The sequence below is a fragment of the Lepisosteus platostomus genome, chromosome 5, assembly GCF_059453375.1.
Source record: "Lepisosteus platostomus isolate fLepPlt1 chromosome 5, fLepPlt1.hap1, whole genome shotgun sequence".
Lineage (NCBI taxonomy): Eukaryota > Metazoa > Chordata > Actinopteri > Semionotiformes > Lepisosteidae > Lepisosteus > Lepisosteus platostomus.
Window position 1 is genome coordinate 56,117,440 of NC_142615.1, and position 18,467 is coordinate 56,135,906.

Genomic DNA, 18,467 nt, shown 5'->3' on the forward strand with positions numbered 1-18,467 from the left:
CTTCAGCCTTTCACTCTTGCTTCCTTCCAATGAGGACGGAGCTGCGGGAGAAAGGGCGCTATAGAGGATCGCTGTGGAGAGCTGCTGCTGTGCTTTGACATCTGAGCTCTGTGGAAATCGATCTCAATACAATTCTGAAAAACGCGACTCTCCGAACGCCAGCCGAACAAGTCTCCACAGCCGAAGCGCTGTGTCTCTTTTCAGCTGGCGATAAACCTTTCCTCGATCCTTTGCGGACTTGTTAAACTGTTCCTGATCAGAATAAAAAACGCTCACGCTAATACACAAGCACCCGTGTCTCGCCAAAGCTGACAAATAAACAGACGGACAAGCGGCACTGCACGTGTGAACAGGGGAATGAGCGAGCGAGCGGGGATAGGGCGCCTCCTGCGCTTAAAAGCTTACAGCACCTGGTATTCCCAGGCGGTCTCCCACCCAAGTACTAATCAGGCCCATCCCTGTTTAGCTTCCGAGATCAGACGAGATCAGGCGTGCTCAAGGGGGTGTTACCGTAAGCGAGAGCAAGGCTCGCTGGCACCCTTCTTATTGAGAGGACAGCTCCGTCACCTCTTTTACGACGCTGCTTTTTTTCCCTTGCGTTTTTCTCTTCTTCCCACGTTCTCTCTCTTCACTGCCTTCGTCCCCGCTCTATTTCACTTCAGCCTTTCACTCTTGCTTCCTTCCAATGAGGACGGAGCTGCGGGAGAAAGGGCGCTATAGAGGATCGCTGTGGAGAGCTGCTGCTGTGCTTTGACATCTGAGCTCTGTGGAAAACGATCTCAATACAATTCTGAAAAACGCGACTCTCCGAACGCCAGCCGAACAAGTCTCCACAGCCGAAGCGCTGTGTCTCTTTTCAGCTGGCGATAAACCTTTCCTCGATCCTTTGCGGACTTGTAAAACTGTTCCTGATCAGAATAAAAAACGCTCACGCTAATACACAAGCACCCGTGTCTCGCCAAAGCTGACAAATAAACAGACGGACAAGCGGCACTGCACGTGTGAACAGGGGAATGAGCGAGCGAGCGGGGATAGGGCGCCTCCTGCGCTTAAAAGCTTACAGCACCTGGTATTCCCAGGCGGTCTCCCATCCAAGTACTAACCAGGCCCATCCCTGTTTAGCTTCCGAGATCAGACGAGATCAGGCGTGCTCAAGGGGGTGTGGCCGTAAGCGAGAGCAAGACTCGCTGGCACCCTTCTTATTGAGAGGACAGCTCCGTCACCTCTTTTACGACGCTGCTTTTTTTCTCTTGCGTTTTTCTCTTCTTCCCACGTTCTCTCTCTTCACTGCCTTCGTCCCCGCTCTATTTCACTTCAGCCTTTCACTCTTGCTTCCTTCCAATGAGGACGGAGCTGCGGGAGAAAGGGCGCTATAGAGGATCGCTGTGGAGAGCTGCTGCTGTGCTTTGACATCTGAGCTCTGTGGAAAACGATCTCAATACAATTCTGAAAAACGCGACTCTCCGAACGCCAGCCGAACAAGTCTCCACAGCCGAAGCGCTGTGTCTCTTTTCAGCTGGCGATAAACCTTTCCTCGATCCTTTGCGGACTTGTTAAACTGTTCCTGATCAGAATAAAAAACGCTCACGCTAATACACAAGCACCCGTGTCTCGCCAAAGCTGACAAACAGACGGACAAGCCGCACTGCACGTGTGAACAGGGGAATGAGCGAGCGAGCGGGGATAGGGCGCCTCCTGCGCTTAAAAGCTTACAGCACCTGGTATTCCCAGGCGGTCTCCCATCCAAGTACTAACCAGGCCCATCCCGGTTTAGCTTCCGAGATCAGACGAGATCAGGCGCGCTCAAGGGGGTGTGGCCATAAGCGAGAGCAAGGCTCGCTGGCACCCTTCTTATTGAGAGGACAGCTCCGTCACCTCTTTTACGACGCTGCTTTTTTTCCCTTGCGTTTTTCTCTTCTTCCCACGTTCTCTCTCTTCACTGCCTTCGTCCCCGCTCTATTTCACTTCAGCCTTTCACTCTTGCTTCCTTCCAATGAGGACGGAGCTGCGGGAGAAAGGGCGCTATAGAGGATCGCTGTGGAGAGCTGCTGCTGTGCTTTGACATCTGAGCTCTGTGGAAAACGATCTCAATACAATTCTGAAAAACGCGACTCTCCGAACGCCAGCCGAACAAGTCTCCACAGCCGAAGCGCTGTGTCTCTTTTCAGCTGGCGATAAACCTTTCCTCGATCCTTTGCGGACTTGTAAAACTGTTCCTGATCAGAATAAAAAACGCTCACGCTAATACACAAGCACCCGTGTCTCGCCAAAGCTGACAAATAAACAGACGGACAAGCCGCACTGCACGTGTGAACAGGGGAATGAGCGAGCGAGCGGGGATAGGGCGCCTCCTGCGCTTAAGAGCTTACAGCACCTGGTATTCCCAGGCGGTCTCCCATCCAAGTACTAATCAGGCCCATCCCTGTTTAGCTTCCGAGATCAGACGAGATCAGGCGTGCTCAAGGGGGTGTGACCATAAGCAAGAGCAAGGCTCGCTGGCACCCTTCTTATTGAGAGGACAGCTCCGTCACCTCTTTTACGACGCTGCTTTTTTTCCCTTGCGTTTTTCTCTTCTTCCCACGTTCTCTCTCTTCACTGCCTTCGTCCCCGCTCTATTTCACTTCAGCCTTTCACTCTTGCTTCCTTCCAATGAGGACGGAGCTGCGGGAGAAAGGGCGCTATAGAGGATCGCTGTGGAGAGCTGCTGCTGTGCTTTGACATCTGAGCTCTGTGGAAAACGATCTCAATACAATTCTGAAAAACGCGACTCTCCAAACGCCAGCCGAACAAGTCTCCACAGCCGAAGCGCTGTGTCTCTTTTCAGCTGGCGATAAACCTTTCCTCGATCCTTTGCGGACTTGTTAAACTGTTCCTGATCAGAATAAAAAACGCTCACGCTAATACACAAGCACCCGTGTCTCGCCAAAGCTGACAAATAAACAGACGGACAAGCCGCACTGCACGTGTGAACAGGGGAATGAGACAGCGAGCGGGGATAGGGCGCCTCCTGCGCTTAAAAGCTTACAGCACCTGGTATTCCCAGGCGGTCTCCCATCCAAGTACTAACCAGGCCCATCCCTGTTTAGCTTCCGAGATCAGACGAGATCAGGCGTGCTCAAGGGGGTGTGGCCGTAAGCGAGAGTAAGGCTCGCTGGCACCCTTCTTATTGAGAGGACAGCTCCGTCACCTCTTTTACGACGCTGCTTTTTTCCCTTGCGTTTTTCTCTTCTTCCCACGTTCTCTCTCTTCACTGCCTTCGTCCCCGCTCTATTTCACTTCAGCCTTTCACTCTTGCTTCCTTCCAATGAGGACGGAGCTGCGGGAGAAAGGGCGCTATAGAGGATCGCTGTGGAGAGCTGCTGCCGTGCTTTGACATCTGAGCTCTGTGGAAAACGATCTCAATACAATTCTGAAAAACGCGACTCTCCGAACGCCAGCCGAACAAGTCTCCACAGCCGAAGCGCTGTGTCTCTTTTCAGCTGGCGATAAACCTTTCCTCGATCCTTTGCGGACTTGTAAAACTGTTCCTGATCAGAATAAAAAACGCTCACGCTAATACACAAGCACCCGTGTCTCGCCAAAGCTGACAAATAAACAGACGGACAAGCCACACTGCACGTGTGAACAGGGGAATGAGCGAGCGAGCGGGGATAGGGCGCCTCCTGCGCTTAAAAGCTTACAGCACCTGGTATTCCCAGGCGGTCTCCCATCCAAGTACTAACCAGGCCCATCCCTGTTTAGCTTCCGAGATCAGACGAGATCAGGCGTGCTCAAGGGGGTGTGGCCATAAGCGAGAGCAAGGCTCGCTGGCACCCTTCTTATTGAGAGGACAGCTCCGTCACCTCTTTTACGACGCTGCTTTTTTTCCCTTGCGTTTTTCTCTTCTTCCCACGTTCTCTCTCTTCACTGCCTTCGTCCCCGCTCTATTTCACTTCAGCCTTTCACTCTTGCTTCCTTCCAATGAGGACGGAGCTGCGGGAGAAAGGGCGCTATAGAGGATCGCTGTGGAGAGCTGCTGCTGTGCTTTGACATCTGAGCTCTGTGGAAAACGATCTCAATACAATTCTGAAAAACGCGACTCTCCGAACGCCAGCCGAACAAGTCTCCACAGCCGAAGCGCTGTGTCTCTTTTCAGCTGGCGATAAACCTTTCCTCGATCCTTTGCGGACTTGTAAAACTGTTCCTGATCAGAATAAAAAACGCTCACGCTAATACACAAGCACCCGTGTCTCGCCAAAGCTGACAAATAAAGAGACGGACAAGCCGCACTGCACGTGTGAACAGGGGAATGAGCGAGCGAGCGGGGATAGGGCGCCTCCTGCGCTTAAAAGCTTACAGCACCTGGTATTCCCAGGCGGTCTCCCATCCAAGTACTAACCAGGCCCATCCCTGTTTAGCTTCCGAGATCAGACGAGATCAGGCGTGCTCAAGGGGGTGTGGCCGTAAGCGAGAGCAAGGCTCGCTGGCACCCTTCTTATTGAGAGGACAGCTCCGTCACCTCTTTTACGACGCTGCTTTTTTTCTCTTGCGTTTTTCTCTTCTTCCCACGTTCTCTCTCTTCACTGCCTTCGTCCCCGCTCTATTTCACTTCAGCCTTTCACTCTTGCTTCCTTCCAATGAGGACGGAGCTGCGGGAGAAAGGGCGCTATAGAGGATCGCTGTGGAGAGCTGCTGCTGTGCTTTGACATCTGAGCTCTGTGGAAAACGATCTCAATACAATTCTGAAAAACGCGACTCTCCGAACGCCAGCCGAACAAGTCTCCACAGCCGAAGCGCTGTGTCTTTTTTCAGCTGGCGATAAACCTTTCCTCGATCATTTGCGGACTTGTTAAACTGTTCCTGATCAGAATAAAAAACGCTCACGCTAATACACAAGCACCCGTGTCTCGCCAAAGCTGACAAATAAACAGACGGACAAGCCGCACTGCACGTGTGAACAGGGGAATGAGCGAGCGAGCGGGGATAGGGCGCCTCCTGTGCTTAAAAGCTTACAGCACCTGATATTCCCAGGCGGTCTCCCATCCAAGTACTAACCAGGCCCATCCCTGTTTAGCTTCCGAGATCAGACAAGATCAGGCGTGCTCAAGGGAGTGTGGCCGTAAGCAAGAGCAAGGTTCGCTGGCACCCTTCTTATTGAGAGGACAGCTCCGTCACCTCTTTTTCGACGCTGCTTTTTTTCCCTTGCGTTTTTCTCTTCTTCCCACGTTCTCTCTCTTCACTGCCTTCGTCCCCGCTCTATTTCACTTCAGCCTTTCACTTTTGCTTCCTTCCAATGAGGACGGAGCTGCGGGAGAAAGGGCGCTATAGAGGATCGCTGTGGAGAGCTGCTGCTGTGCTTTGACATCTGAGCTCTGTGGAAAACGATCTCAATACAATTCTGAAAAACGCGACTCTCCGAACGCCAGCCGAACAAGTCTCCACAGCCGAAGCGCTGTGTCTCTTTTCAGCTGGCGATAAACCTTTCCTCGATCCTTTGCGGACTTGTAAAACTGTTCCTGATCAGAATAAAAAACGCTCACGCTAATACACAAGCACCCGTGTCTCGCCAAAGCTGACAAATAAACAGACGGACAAGCCGCACTGCACGTGTGAACAGGGGAATGAGCGAGCGAGCGGGGATAGGGCGCCTCCTGCGCTTAAAAGCTTACAGCACCTGGTATTCCCAGGCGGTCTCCCATCCAAGTACTAACCAGGCCCATCCCTGTTTAGCTTCCGAGATCAAACGAGATCAGACGTGCTCAAGGGGGTGTGGCCGTAAGCGCGAGCAAGGCTCACTGGCACCCTTCTTATTGAGAGGACAGCTCCGTCACCTCTTTTACGATGCTGCTTTTTTTCCCTTGCGTTTTTCTCTTCTTCCCACGTTCTCTCTCTTCACTGCCTTCGTCCCCGCTCTATTTCACTTCAGCCTTTCACTCTTGCTTCCTTCCAATGAGGACGGAGCTGCGGGAGAAAGGGCGCTATAGAGGATCGCTGTGGAGAGCTGCTGCTGTGCTTTGACATCTGAGCTCTGTGGAAAACGATCTCAATACAATTCTGAAAAACGCGACTCTCCGAACGCCAGCCGAACAAGTCTCCACAGCCGAAGCGCTGTGTCTCTTTTCAGCTGGCGATAAACCTTTCCTCGATCCTTTGCGGACTTGTAAAACTGTTCCTGATCAGAATAAAAAACGCTCACGCTAATACACAAGCACCCGTGTCTCGCCAAAGCTGAGAAATAAACAGACGGACAAGCCGCACTGCTCGTGTGAACAGGGGAGTGAGCGAGCGAGCGGGGATAGGGCGCCTCCTTTGCTTAAATGCTTACAGCACCTGGTATTCCCAGGCGGTCTCCCATCCAAGTACTAACCAGGCCCATCCCTGTTTAGCTTCCGAGATCAGACGAGATCAGGCGTGCTCAAGGGGGTGTGGCCATAAGCGAGAGCAAGGCTCGCTGGCACCCTTCTTATTGAGAGAACAGCTCCGTCACCTCTTTTACGACGCTGCTTTTTTTCCCTTGCGTTTTTCTCTTCTTCCCACGTTCTCTCTCTTCACTGCCTTCGTCCCCGCTCTATTTCACTTCAGCCTTTCACTCTTGCTTCCTTCCAATGAGGACGGAGCTGCGGGAGAAAGGGCGTTATAGAGGATCGCTGTGGAGAGCTGCTGCTGTGCTTTGACATCTGAGCTCTGTGGAAAACGATCTCAATACAATTCTGAAAAACGCGATTCCCCGAACGCCAGCCGAACAAGTCTCCACAGCCGAAGCGCTGTGTCTCTTTTCAGCTGGCGATAAACCTTTCCTCGATCCTTTGCGGACTTGTAAAACTGTTCCTGATCAGAATAAAAAACGCTCACGCTAATACACAAGCACCCGTGTCTCGCCAAAGCTGACAAATAAACAGACGGACAAGCCGCACTGCACGTGTGAACAGGGGAATGAGCGAGCGAGCGGGGATAGGGCGCCTCCTGCGCTTAAAAGCTTACAGCACCTGGTATTCCCAGGCGGTCTCCCATCCAAGTACTAACCAGGCCCATCCCTGTTTAGCTTCCGAGATCAGACGAGATCAGGCGTGCTCAAGGGGGTGTGGCCGTAAGCGAGAGCAAGGCTCGCTGGCACCCTTCTTATTGAGAGGACATCTCCGTCACCTCTTTTACGACGCTGCTTTTTTTCCCTTGCGTTTTTCTCTTCTTCCCACGTTCTCTCTCTTCACTGCCTTCGTCCCCGCTCTATTTCACTTCAGCCTTTCACTCTTGCTTCCTTCCAATGAGGACGGAGCTGCGGGAGAAAGGGCGCTATAGAGGATTGCTGTGGAGAGCTGCTGCTGTGCTTTGACATCTGAGCTCTGTGGAAAACGATCTCAATACAATTCTGAAAAACGCGACTCTCCGAACGCCAGCCGAACAAGTCTCCACAGCCGAAGCGCTGTGTCTCTTTTCAGCTGGCGATAAACCTTTCCTCGATCCTTTGCGGACTTGTTAAACTGTTCCTGATCAGAATAAAAAACGCTCACGCTAATACACAAGCACCCGTGTCTCGCCAAAGCTGAGAAATAAACAGACGGACAAGCCGCACTGCACGTGTGAACAGGGGAATGAGCGAGCGGGCGGGGATAGGGCGCCTCCTGCGCTTAAAAGCTTACAGCACCTGGTATTCCCAGGCGGTCTCCCATCCAAGTACTAACCAGGCCCATCCCTGTTTAGCTTCCGAGATCAGACGAGATCAGGCGTGCTCAAGGGGGTGTGGCCGTAAGGAAGAGCAATGCTCGCTGGCACCCTTCTTATTGAGAGGACATCTCCGTCACCTCTTTTACGACGCTGCTTTTTTTCCCTTGCGTTTTTCTCTTCTTCCCACGTTCTCTCTCTTCACTGCCTTCGTCCCCGCTCTATTTCACTTCAGCCTTTCACTCTTGCTTCCTTCCAATGAGGACGGAGCTGCGGGAGAAAGGGCGCTATAGAGGATCGCTGTGGAGAGCTGCTGCTGTGCTTTGACATCTGAGCTCTGTGGAAAACGATCTCAATACAATTCTGAAAAACGCGACTCTCCGAACGCCAGCCGAACAAGTCTCCACAGCCGAAGCGCTGTGTCTCTTTTCAGCTGGCGATAAACCTTTCCTCGATCCTTTGCGGACTTGTTAAACTGTTCCTGATCAGAATAAAAAACGCTCACGCTAATACACAAGCACCCGTGTCTCGCCAAAGCTGAGAAATAAACAGACGGACAAGCCGCACTGCACGTGTGAACAGGGGAATGAGCGAGCGAGCGGGGATAGGGCGCCTCCTGCGCTTAAAAGCTTACAGCACCTGGTATTCCCAGGCGGTCTCCCATCCAAGTACTAACCAGGCCCATCCCTGTTTAGCTTCCGAGATCAGACGTGCTCAAGGGGGTGTGGCCGTAAGCAAGAGCAAGGCTCGCTGGCACCCTTCTTATTGAGAGGACAGCTCCGTCACCTCTTTTAAGACGCTGCTTTTTTTCCCTTGCGTTTTTCTCTTCTTCCCACGTTCTCTCTCTTCACTGCCTTCGTCCCCGCTCTATTTCACTTCAGCCTTTCACTTTTGCTTCCTTCCAATGAGGACGGAGCTGCGGGAGAAAGGGCGCTATAGAGGATCGCTGTGGAGAGCTGCTGCTGTGCTTTGACATCTGAGCTCTGTGGAAAACGATCTCAATACAATTCTGAAAAACGCGACTCTCCGAACGCCAGCCGAACAAATCTCCACAGCCGAAGCGCTGTGTCTCTTTTCAGCTGGCGATAAACCTTTCCTCGATCCTTTGTGGACTTGTAAAACTGTTCCTGATCAGAATAAAAAACGCTCACGCTAATACACAAGCACCCGTGTCTCGCCAAAGCTGACAAATAAACAGAAGGACAAGCCGCACTGCACGTGTGAACAGGGGAATGAGCGAGCGAGCGGGGATAGGGCGCCTCCTGCGCTTAAAAGCTTACAGCACCTGGTATTCCCAGGCGGTCTCCCATCCAAGTACTAACCAGGCCCATCCCTGTTTAGCTTCCTAGATTAGACGAGATCAGGCGTGCTCAAGGGGGTGTGGCCATAAGCGAGAGCAAGGCTCGCTGGCACCCTTCTTATTGAGAGGACAGCTCCGTCACCTCTTTTACGACGCTGCTTTTTTTCCCTTGCGTTTTTCTCTTCTTCCCACGTTCTCTCTCTTCACTGCCTTCGTCCCCGCTCTATTTCACTTCAGCCTTTCACTCTTGCTTATTTCCAATGAGGACGGAGCTGCGGGAGAAAGGGCGCTATAGAGGATCGCTGTGGAGAGCTGCTGCTGTGCTTTGACATCTGAGCTCTGTGGAAAACGATCTCAATACAATTCTGAAAAACGCGACTCTCCGAACGCCAGCCGAACAAGTCTCCACAGCCGAAGCGCTGTGTCTCTTTTCAGCTGGCGATAAACCTTTCCTCGATCCTTTGCGGACTTGTTAAACTGTTCCTGATCAGAATAAAAAACGCTCACGCTAATACACAAGCACCCGTGTCTCGCCAAAGCTGACAAATAAACAGACGGACAAGCCGCACTGCACGTGTGAACAGGGGAATGAGCCAGCGAGCGGGGATAGGGCGCCTCCTGCGCTTAAAAGCTTACAGCACCTGGTATTCCCAGGCGGTCTCCCATCCAAGTACTAACCAGGCCCATCCCTGTTTAGCTTCCGAGATCAGACGAGATCAGGCGTGCTCAATGGGGTGTGGCCGTAAGTGAGAGCAATGCTCGCTGGCACCCTTCTTATTGAGAGGACAGCTCCGTCACCTCTTTTAAGACGCTGCTTTTTTTCCCTTGCGTTTTTCTCTTCTTCCCACGTTCTCTCTCTTCACTGCCTTCGTCCCCGCTCTATTTCACTTCAGCCTTTCACTTTTGCTTCCTTCCAATGAGGACGGAGCTGCGGGAGAAAGGGCGCTATAGAGGATCGCTGTGGAGAGCTGCTGCTGTGCTTTGACATCTGAGCTCTGTGGAAAACGATCTCAATACAATTCTGAAAAACGCGACTCTCCGAACGCCAGCCGAACAAATCTCCACAGCCGAAGCGCTGTGTCTCTTTTCAGCTGGCGATAAACCTTTCCTCGATCCTTTGTGGACTTGTAAAACTGTTCCTGATCAGAATAAAAAACGCTCACGCTAATACACAAGCACCCGTGTCTCGCCAAAGCTGACAAATAAACAGAAGGACAAGCCGCACTGCACGTGTGAACAGGGGAATGAGCGAGCGAGCGGGGATAGGGCGCCTCCTGCGCTTAAAAGCTTACAGCACCTGGTATTCCCAGGCGGTCTCCCATCCAAGTACTAACCAGGCCCATCCCTGTTTAGCTTCCGAGATCAGACGAGATCAGGCGTGCTCAAGGGGGTGTGGCCGTAAGCGAGCGCAAGGCTCGCTGGCACCCTTCTTATTGAGAGAACAGCTCCGTCACCTCTTTTACATCGCTGCTTTTTTTCTCTTGCGTTTTTCTCTTCTTCCCACGTTCTCTCTCTTCACTGCCTTCGTCCCCGCTCTATTTCACTTCAGCCTTTCACTCTTGCTTCCTTCCAATGAGGACGGAGCTGCGGGAGAAAGGGCGCTATAGAGGATTGCTGTGGAGAGCTGCTGCTGTGCTTTGACATCTGAGCTCTGTGGAAAACGATCTCAATACAATTCTGAAAAACGCGACTCTCCGAACGCCAGCCGAACAAGTCTCCACAGCCGAAGCGCTGTGTCTCTTTTCAGCTGGCGATAAACCTTTCCTCGATCCTTTGCGGACTTGTAAAACTGTTCCTGATCAGAATAAAAAACGCTCACGCTAATACACAAGCACCCGTGTCTCGCCAAAGCTGACAAATAAACAGACGGACAAGCCGCACTGCACGTGTGAACAGGGGAATGAGCGAGCGAGCGGGGATAGGGCGCCTCCTGCGCTTAAAAGCTTACAGCACCTGGTATTCCCAGGCGGTCTCCCATCCAAGTACTAATCAGGCCCATCCCTGTTTAGCTTCCGAGATCAGACGAGATCAGGCGTGCTCAAGGGGGTGTGGTCGTAAGCGAGCGCAAGGCTCGCTGGCACCCTTCTTATTGAGAGGACAGCTCCGTCACCTCTTTTAGGACGCTGCTTTTTTTCTCTTGCGTTTTTCTCTTCTTCCCACGTTCTCTCTCTTCACTGCCTTCGTCCCCGCTCTATTTCACTTCAGCCTTTCACTCTTGCTTCCTTCCAATGAGGACGGAGCTGCGGGAGAAAGGGCGCTATAGAGGATCGCTGTGGAGAGCTGCTGCTGTGCTTTGACATCTGAGCTCTGTGGAAAACGATCTCAATACAATTCTGAAAAACGCGACTCTCCGAACGCCAGCCGAACAAGTCTCCACAGCCGAAGCGCTGTGTCTCTTTTCAGCTGGCGATAAACCTTTCCTCGATCCTTTGCGGACTTGTAAAACTGTTCCTGATCAGAATAAAAAACGCTCACGCTAATACACAAGCACCCGTGTCTCGCCAAAGCTGACAAATAAACAGACGGACAAGCCGCACTGCACGTGTGAACAGGGGAATGAGCCAGCGAGCGGGGATAGGGCGCCTCCTGCGCTTAAAAGCTTACAGCACCTGGTATTCCCAGGCGGTCTCCCATCCAAGTACTAACCAGGCCCATCCCTGTTTAGCTTCCGAGATCAGACGAGATCAGGCGTGCTCAAGGGGGTGTGGCCGTAAGCGAGAGCAAGGCTCGCTGGCACCCTTCTTATTGAGAGAACAGCTCCGTCACCTCTTTTACATCGCTGCTTTTTTTCTCTTGCGTTTTTCTCTTCTTCCCACGTTCTCTCTCTTCACTGCCTTCGTCCCCGCTCTATTTCACTTCAGCCTTTCACTCTTGCTTCCTTCCAATGAGGACGGAGCTGCGGGAGAAAGGGCGCTATAGAGGATCGCTGTGGAGAGCTGCTGCTGTGCTTTGACATCTGAGCTCTGTGGAAAACGATCTCAATACAATTCTGAAAAACGCGACTCTCCGAACGCCAGCCGAACAAGTCTCCACAGCCGAAGCGCTGTGTCTCTTTTCAGCTGGCGATAAACCTTTCCTCGATCCTTTGCGGACTTGTTAAACTGTTCCTGATCAGAATAAAAAACGCTCACGCTAATACACAAGCACCCGTGTCTCGCCAAAGCTGACAAATAAACAGACGGACAAGCCGCACTGCACGTGTGAACTGGGGAATGAGCGAGCGAGCGGGGATAGGGCGCCTCCTGCGCTTAAAAGCTTACAGCACCTGGTATTCCCAGGCGGTCTCCCATCCAAGTACTAACCAGGCCCATCCCTGTTTAGCTTCCGAGATCAGACGTGCTCAAGGGGGTGTGGCCATAAGCGAGAGCAAGGCTCGCTGGCACCCTTCTTATTGAGAGGACAGCTCCGTCACCTCTTTTACGACGCTGCTTTTTTTCCCTTGCGTTTTTCTCTTCTTCCCACGTTCTCTCTCTTCACTGCCTTCGTCCCCGCTCTATTTCACTTCAGCCTTTCACTCTTGCTTCCTTCCAATGAGGACGGAGCTGCGGGAGAAAGGGCGCTATAGAGGATCGCTGTGGAGAGCTGCTGCTGTGCTTTGACATCTGAGCTCTGTGGAAAACGATCTCAATACAATTCTGAAAAACGCGACTCTCCGAACGCCAGCCGAACAAGTCTCCACAGCCGAAGCGCTGTGTCTCTTTTCAGCTGGCGATAAACCTTTCCTCGATCCTTTGCGGACTTGTTAAACTGTTCCTGATCAGAATAAAAAACGCTCACGCTAATACACAAGCACCCGTGTCTCGCCAAAGCTGAGAAATAAACAGACGGACAAGCCGCACTGCACGTGTGAACAGGGGAATGAGCGAGCGAGCGGGGATAGGGCGCCTCCTGCGCTGAAAAGCATACAGCACCTGGTATTCCCAGGCGGTCTCCCATCCAAGTACTAACCAGGCCCATCCCTGTTTAGCTTCCGAGATCAGACGAGTTCAGGCGTGCTCAAGGGGGTGTGGCCGTAAGCAAGAGCAATGCTCGCTGGCACCCTTCTTATTGAGAGGACAGCTCCGTCACCTCTTTTAAGACGCTGCTTTTTTTCCCTTGCGTTTTTCTCTTCTTCCCACGTTCTCTCTCTTCACTGCCTTCGTCCCCGCTCTATTTCACTTCAGCCTTTCACTTTTGCTTCCTTCCAATGAGGACGGAGCTGCGGGAGAAAGGGCGCTATAGAGGATCGCTGTGGAGAGCTGCTGCTGTGCTTTGACATCTGAGCTCTGTGGAAAACGATCTCAATACAATTCTGAAAAACGCGACTCTCCGAACGCCAGCCGAACAAATCTCCACAGCCGAAGCGCTGTGTCTCTTTTCAGCTGGCGATAAACCTTTCCTCGATCCTTTGTGGACTTTTAAAACTGTTCCTGATCAGAATAAAAAACGCTCACGCTAATACACAAGCACCCGTGTCTCGCCAAAGCTGACAAATAAACAGAAGGACAAGCCGCACTGCACGTGTGAACAGGGGAATGAGCGAGCGAGCGGGGATAGGGCGCCTCCTGCGCTTAAAAGCTTACAGCACCTGGTATTCCCAGGCGGTCTCCCATCCAAGTACTAACCAGGCCCATCCCTGTTTAGCTTCCTAGATTAGACGAGATCAGGCGTGCTCAAGGGGGTGTGGCCATAAGCGAGAGCAAGGCTCGCTGGCACCCTTCTTATTGAGAGGACAGCTCCGTCACCTCTTTTACGACGCTGCTTTTTTTCCCTTGCGTTTTTCTCTTCTTCCCACGTTCTCTCTCTTCACTGCCTTCGTCCCCGCTCTATTTCACTTCAGCCTTTCACTCTTGCTTATTTCCAATGAGGACGGAGCTGCGGGAGAAAGGGCGCTATAGAGGATCGCTGTGGAGAGCTGCTGCTGTGCTTTGACATCTGAGCTCTGTGGAAAACGATCTCAATACAATTCTGAAAAACGCGACTCTCCGAACGCCAGCCGAACAAGTCTCCACAGCCGAAGCGCTGTGTCTCTTTTCAGCTGGCGATAAACCTTTCCTCGATCCTTTGCGGACTTGTAAAACTGTTCCTGATCAGAATAAAAAACGCTCACGCTAATACACAAGCACCCGTGTCTCGCCAAAGCTGACAAATAAACAGACGGACAAGCCGCACTGCACGTGTGAACAGGGGAATGAGCGAGCGGGGATAGGGCGCCTCCTGCGCTTAAAAGCTTACAGCACCTGGTATTCCCAGGCGGTCTCCCATCCAAGTACTAACCAGGCCCATCCCTGATTAGCTTCCGAGATCAGACGAGATCAGGCGTGCTCAAGGGGGTGTGGCCGTAAGCGAGAGCAAGGCTCGCTGGCACCCTTCTTATTGAGAGGACAGCTCCGTCACCTCTTTTACGACGCTGCTTTTTTTCCCTTGCGTTTTTCTCTTCTTCCCACGTTCTCTCTCTTCACTGCCTTCGTCCCCGCTCTATTTCACTTCAGCCTTTCACTCTTGCTTCCTTCCAATGAGGACGGAGCTGCGGGAGAAAGGGCGCTATAGAGGATCGCTGTGGAGAGCTGCTGCTGTGCTTTGACATCTGAGCTCTGTGGAAAACGATCTCAATACAATTCTGAAAAACGCGACTCTCCGAACGCCAGCCGAACAAGTCTCCACAGCCGAAGCGCTGTGTCTCTTTTCAGCTGGCGATAAACCTTTCCTCGATCCTTTGCGGACTTGTTAAACTGTTCCTGATCAGAATAAAAAACGCTCACGCTAATACACAAGCACCCGTGTCTCGCCAAAGCTGACAAATAAACAGACGGACAAGCCGCACTGCACGTGTGAACAGGGGAATGAGCGAGCGAGCGGGGATAGGGCGCCTCCTGCGCTTAAAAGCTTACAGCACCTGGTATTCCCAGGCGGTCTCCCATCCAAGTACTAACCAGGCCCATCCCTGTTTAGCTTCCGAGATCAGACGAGATCAGGCGTGCTCAAGGGGGTGTGGCCGTAAGCGAGCGCAAGGCTCGCTGGCACCCTTCTTATTGAGAGGACAGCTCCGTCACCTCTTTTACGACGCTGCTTTTTTTCTCTTGCGTTTTTCTCTTCTTCCCACGTTCTCTCTCTTCACTGCCTTCGTCCCCGCTCTATTTCACTTCAGCCTTTCACTCTTGCTTCCTTCCAATGAGGACGGAGCTGCGGGAGAAAGGGCGCTATAGAGGATCGCTGTGGAGAGCTGCTGCTGTGCTTTGACATCTGAGCTCTGTGGAAAACGATCTCAATACAATTCTGAAAAACGCGACTCTCCGAACGCCAGCCGAACAAGTCTCCACAGCCGAAGCGCTGTGTCTCTTTTCAGCTGGCGATAAACCTTTCCTCGATCCTTTGCGGACTTGTAAAACTGTTCCTGATCAGAATAAAAAACGCTCACGCTAATACACAAGCACCCGTGTCTCGCCAAAGCTGACAAATAAACAGACGGACAAGCCGCACTGCACGTGTGAACAGGGGAATGAGCGAGCGGGGATAGGGCGCCTCCTGCGCTTAAAAGCTTACAGCACCTGGTATTCCCAGGCGGTCTCCCATCCAAGTACTAACCAGGCCCATCCCTGTTTAGCTTCCGAGATCAGACGAGATCAGGCGTGCTCAAGGGGGTGTGGCCGTAAGCGAGAGCAAGGCTCGCTGGCACCCTTCTTATTGAGAGGACAGCTCCGTCACCTCTTTTACGACGCTGCTTTTTTTCCCTTGCGTTTTTCTCTTCTTCCCACGTTCTCTCTCTTCACTGCCTTCGTCCCCGCTCTATTTCACTTCAGCCTTTCACTCTTGCTTCCTTCCAATGAGGACGGAGCTGCGGGAGAAAGGGCGCTATAGAGGATCGCTGTGGAGAGCTGCTGCTGTGCTTTGACATCTGAGCTCTGTGGAAAACGATCTCAATACAATTCTGAAAAACGCGACTCTCCGAACGCCAGCCGAACAAGTCTCCACAGCCGAAGCGCTGTGTCTCTTTTCAGCTGGCGATAAACCTTTCCTCGATCCTTTGCGGACTTGTAAAACTGTTCCTGATCAGAATAAAAAACGCTCACGCTAATACACAAGCACCCGTGTCTCGCCAAAGCTGACAAATAAACAGACGGACAAGCCGCACTGCACGTGTGAACAGGGGAATGAGCGAGCGAGCGGGGATAGGGCGCCTCCTGCGCTTAAAAGCTTACAGCACCTGGTATTCCCAGGCGGTCTCCCATCCAAGTACTAACCAGGCCCATCCCTGTTTAGCTTCCGAGATCAGACGAGATCAGGCGTGCTCAATGGGGTGTGGCCATAAGCGAGAGCAAGGCTCGCTGGCACCCTTCTTATTGAGAGGACAGCTCCGTCACCTCTTTTACGACGCTGCTTTTTTTCCCTTGCGTTTTTCTCTTCTTCCCACGTTCTCTCTCTTCACTGCCTTCGTCCCCGCTCTATTTCACTTCAGCCTTTCACTCTTGCTTCCTTCCAATGAGGACGGAGCTGCGGGAGAAAGGGCGCTATAGAGGATCGCTGTGGAGAGCTGATGCTGTGCTTTGACATCTGAGCTCTGTGGAAAACGATCTCAATACAATTCTGAAAAACGCGACTCTCCGAACGCCAGCCGAACAAGTCTCCACAGCCGAAGCGCTGTGTCTCTTTTCAGCTGGCGATAAACCTTTCCTCGATTCTTTGCGGACTTGTAAAACTGTTCCTGATCAGAATAAAAAACGCTCACGCTAATACACAAGCACCCGTGTCTCGCCAAAGCTGACAAATAAACAGACAGACAAGCCGCACTGCACGTGTGAACAGGGGAATGAGCGAGCGAGCGGGGATAGGGCGCCTCCTGCGCTTAAAAGCTTACAGCACCTGGTATTCCCAGGCGGTCTCCCATCCAAGTACTAACCAGGCCCATCCCTGTTTAGCTTCCGAGATCAGACGAGATCAGGCGTGCTCAAGGGGGGTGTGGCCGTAAGCGAGAGCAAGGCTCGCTGGCACCCTTCTTATTGAGAGGACAGCTCCGTCACCTCTTTTACGACGCTGCTTTTCTTCCCTTGCGTTTTTCTCTTCTTCCCACGTTCTCTCTCTTCACTGCCTTCGTCCCCGCTCTATTTCACTTCAGCCTTTCACTCTTGCTTATTTCCAATGAGGATGGAGCTGCGGGAGAAAGGGCGCTATAGAGGATCGCTGTGGAGAGCTGCTGCTGTGCTTTGACATCTGAGCTCTGTGGAAAACGATCTCAATACAATTCTGAAAAACGCGACTCTCCGAACGCCAGCCGAACAAGTCTCCACAGCCGAAGCGCTGTGTCTCTTTTCAGCTGGCGATAAACCTTTCCTCGATCCTTTACGGACTTGTTAAACTGTTCCTGATCAGAATAAAAAACGCTCACGCTAATACACAAGCACCCGTGTCTCGCCAAAGCTGACAAATAAACAGACGGACAAGCCGCACTGCACGTGTGAACAGGGGAATGAGCGAGCGAGCGGGGATAGGGCGCCTCCTGCGCTTAAAAGCTTACAGCACCTGGTATTCCCAGGCGGTCTCCCATCCAAGTACTAACCAGGCCCATCCCTGTTTAGCTTCCGAGATCAGACGAGATCAGGCGTGCTCAAGGGGGTGTGGCCATAAGCGAGAGCAAGGCTCGCTGGCACCCTTCTTATTGAGAGGACATCTCCGTCACCTCTTTTACGACGCTGCTTTTTTTCCCTTGCGTTTTTCTCTTCTTCCCACGTTCTCTCTCTTCACTGCCTTCGTCCCCGCTCTATTTCACTTCAGCCTTTCACTCTTGCTTCCTTCCAATGAGGACGGAGCTGCGGGAGAAAGGGCGCTATAGAGGATCGCTGTGGAGAGCTGCTGCTGTGCTTTGACATCTGAGCTCTGTGGAAAACGATCTCAATACAATTCTGAAAAACGCGACTCTCCGAACGCCAGCCGAACAAGTCTCCACAGCCGAAGCGCTGTGTCTCTTTTCAGCTGGCGATAAACCTTTCCTCGATCCTTTGCGGACTTGTTAAACTGTTCCTGATCAGAATAAAAAACGCTCACGCTAATACACAAGCACCCGTGTCTCGCCAAAGCTGAGAAATAAACAGACGGACAAGCCGCACTGCACGTGTGAACAGGGGAATGAGCGAGCGAGCGGGGATAGGGCGCCTCCTGCGCTTAAAAGCTTACAGCACCTGGTATTCCCAGGCGGTCTCCCATCCAAGTACTAACCAGGCCCATCCCTGTTTAGCTTCCGAGATAAGACGTGCTCAAGGGGGTGTGGCCGTAAGCGAGAGCAAGGCTCGCTGGTACCCTTCTTATTGAGAGGACAGCTCCGTCACCTCTTTTACGACGCTGCTTTTTTTCCCTTGCGTTTTTCTCTTCTTCCCACGTTCTCTCTCTTCACTGCCTTCGTCCCCGCTCTATTTCACTTCAGCCTTTCACTTTTGCTTCCTTCCAATGAGGACGGAGCTGCGGGAGAAAGGGCGCTATAGAGGATCGCTGTGGAGAGCTGCTGCTGTGCTTTGACATCTGAGCTCTGTGGAAAACGATCTCAATACAATTCTGAAAA

The 18,467-nt window shown here is 52.3% G+C and overlaps 12 non-coding genes and 16 pseudogenes across 12 annotated transcripts; all 28 read right to left on the minus strand.

Moving 5' to 3' along the window:
• Positions 1–398: 398 nt before the first annotated feature.
• Positions 399–517, minus strand: LOC148669798 (5S ribosomal RNA; annotated as a pseudogene).
• Positions 518–1,054: 537 nt separating this feature from the next.
• Positions 1,055–1,173, minus strand: LOC148669799 (5S ribosomal RNA). The gene has a single exon (XR_015937753.1). It is a non-coding gene; the product is annotated as a 5S ribosomal RNA (ribosomal RNA).
• Positions 1,174–1,706: 533 nt separating this feature from the next.
• Positions 1,707–1,825, minus strand: LOC148669800 (5S ribosomal RNA; annotated as a pseudogene).
• A 537-nt stretch (positions 1,826–2,362) lies between these two features.
• On the minus strand, positions 2,363–2,481 carry LOC148669801 (5S ribosomal RNA; annotated as a pseudogene).
• A 537-nt stretch (positions 2,482–3,018) lies between these two features.
• On the minus strand, positions 3,019–3,137 carry LOC148669802 (5S ribosomal RNA). Its single transcript, XR_015937754.1, has one exon. It is a non-coding gene; the product is annotated as a 5S ribosomal RNA (ribosomal RNA).
• Positions 3,138–3,673: 536 nt separating this feature from the next.
• LOC148669803 (5S ribosomal RNA) lies at positions 3,674–3,792 on the minus strand. The gene has a single exon (XR_015938291.1). It is a non-coding gene; the product is annotated as a 5S ribosomal RNA (ribosomal RNA).
• Positions 3,793–4,329: 537 nt separating this feature from the next.
• On the minus strand, positions 4,330–4,448 carry LOC148669804 (5S ribosomal RNA). The gene has a single exon (XR_015937755.1). It is a non-coding gene; the product is annotated as a 5S ribosomal RNA (ribosomal RNA).
• Positions 4,449–4,985: 537 nt separating this feature from the next.
• On the minus strand, positions 4,986–5,104 carry LOC148669805 (5S ribosomal RNA; annotated as a pseudogene).
• A 537-nt stretch (positions 5,105–5,641) lies between these two features.
• Positions 5,642–5,760, minus strand: LOC148669806 (5S ribosomal RNA; annotated as a pseudogene).
• Positions 5,761–6,297: 537 nt separating this feature from the next.
• LOC148669807 (5S ribosomal RNA) lies at positions 6,298–6,416 on the minus strand. The gene has a single exon (XR_015938477.1). It is a non-coding gene; the product is annotated as a 5S ribosomal RNA (ribosomal RNA).
• A 537-nt stretch (positions 6,417–6,953) lies between these two features.
• LOC148669808 (5S ribosomal RNA) lies at positions 6,954–7,072 on the minus strand. Its single transcript, XR_015937757.1, has one exon. It is a non-coding gene; the product is annotated as a 5S ribosomal RNA (ribosomal RNA).
• Positions 7,073–7,609: 537 nt separating this feature from the next.
• Positions 7,610–7,728, minus strand: LOC148669809 (5S ribosomal RNA; annotated as a pseudogene).
• Positions 7,729–8,265: 537 nt separating this feature from the next.
• Positions 8,266–8,374, minus strand: LOC148669810 (5S ribosomal RNA; annotated as a pseudogene).
• Positions 8,375–8,911: 537 nt separating this feature from the next.
• Positions 8,912–9,030, minus strand: LOC148669811 (5S ribosomal RNA; annotated as a pseudogene).
• A 537-nt stretch (positions 9,031–9,567) lies between these two features.
• LOC148669812 (5S ribosomal RNA) lies at positions 9,568–9,686 on the minus strand (annotated as a pseudogene).
• Positions 9,687–10,223: 537 nt separating this feature from the next.
• On the minus strand, positions 10,224–10,342 carry LOC148669813 (5S ribosomal RNA). Its single transcript, XR_015937758.1, has one exon. It is a non-coding gene; the product is annotated as a 5S ribosomal RNA (ribosomal RNA).
• A 537-nt stretch (positions 10,343–10,879) lies between these two features.
• Positions 10,880–10,998, minus strand: LOC148669814 (5S ribosomal RNA; annotated as a pseudogene).
• A 537-nt stretch (positions 10,999–11,535) lies between these two features.
• Positions 11,536–11,654, minus strand: LOC148669815 (5S ribosomal RNA). Its single transcript, XR_015937759.1, has one exon. It is a non-coding gene; the product is annotated as a 5S ribosomal RNA (ribosomal RNA).
• A 537-nt stretch (positions 11,655–12,191) lies between these two features.
• On the minus strand, positions 12,192–12,300 carry LOC148669816 (5S ribosomal RNA; annotated as a pseudogene).
• A 537-nt stretch (positions 12,301–12,837) lies between these two features.
• LOC148669817 (5S ribosomal RNA) lies at positions 12,838–12,956 on the minus strand (annotated as a pseudogene).
• Positions 12,957–13,493: 537 nt separating this feature from the next.
• Positions 13,494–13,612, minus strand: LOC148669818 (5S ribosomal RNA; annotated as a pseudogene).
• Positions 13,613–14,145: 533 nt separating this feature from the next.
• Positions 14,146–14,264, minus strand: LOC148669819 (5S ribosomal RNA). Its single transcript, XR_015938372.1, has one exon. It is a non-coding gene; the product is annotated as a 5S ribosomal RNA (ribosomal RNA).
• A 537-nt stretch (positions 14,265–14,801) lies between these two features.
• LOC148669820 (5S ribosomal RNA) lies at positions 14,802–14,920 on the minus strand. Its single transcript, XR_015937760.1, has one exon. It is a non-coding gene; the product is annotated as a 5S ribosomal RNA (ribosomal RNA).
• A 533-nt stretch (positions 14,921–15,453) lies between these two features.
• Positions 15,454–15,572, minus strand: LOC148669821 (5S ribosomal RNA). Its single transcript, XR_015937761.1, has one exon. It is a non-coding gene; the product is annotated as a 5S ribosomal RNA (ribosomal RNA).
• A 537-nt stretch (positions 15,573–16,109) lies between these two features.
• Positions 16,110–16,228, minus strand: LOC148669822 (5S ribosomal RNA; annotated as a pseudogene).
• A 537-nt stretch (positions 16,229–16,765) lies between these two features.
• LOC148669823 (5S ribosomal RNA) lies at positions 16,766–16,885 on the minus strand (annotated as a pseudogene).
• A 537-nt stretch (positions 16,886–17,422) lies between these two features.
• On the minus strand, positions 17,423–17,541 carry LOC148669824 (5S ribosomal RNA). The gene has a single exon (XR_015938292.1). It is a non-coding gene; the product is annotated as a 5S ribosomal RNA (ribosomal RNA).
• A 537-nt stretch (positions 17,542–18,078) lies between these two features.
• On the minus strand, positions 18,079–18,187 carry LOC148669825 (5S ribosomal RNA; annotated as a pseudogene).
• Positions 18,188–18,467: the final 280 nt, after the last annotated feature.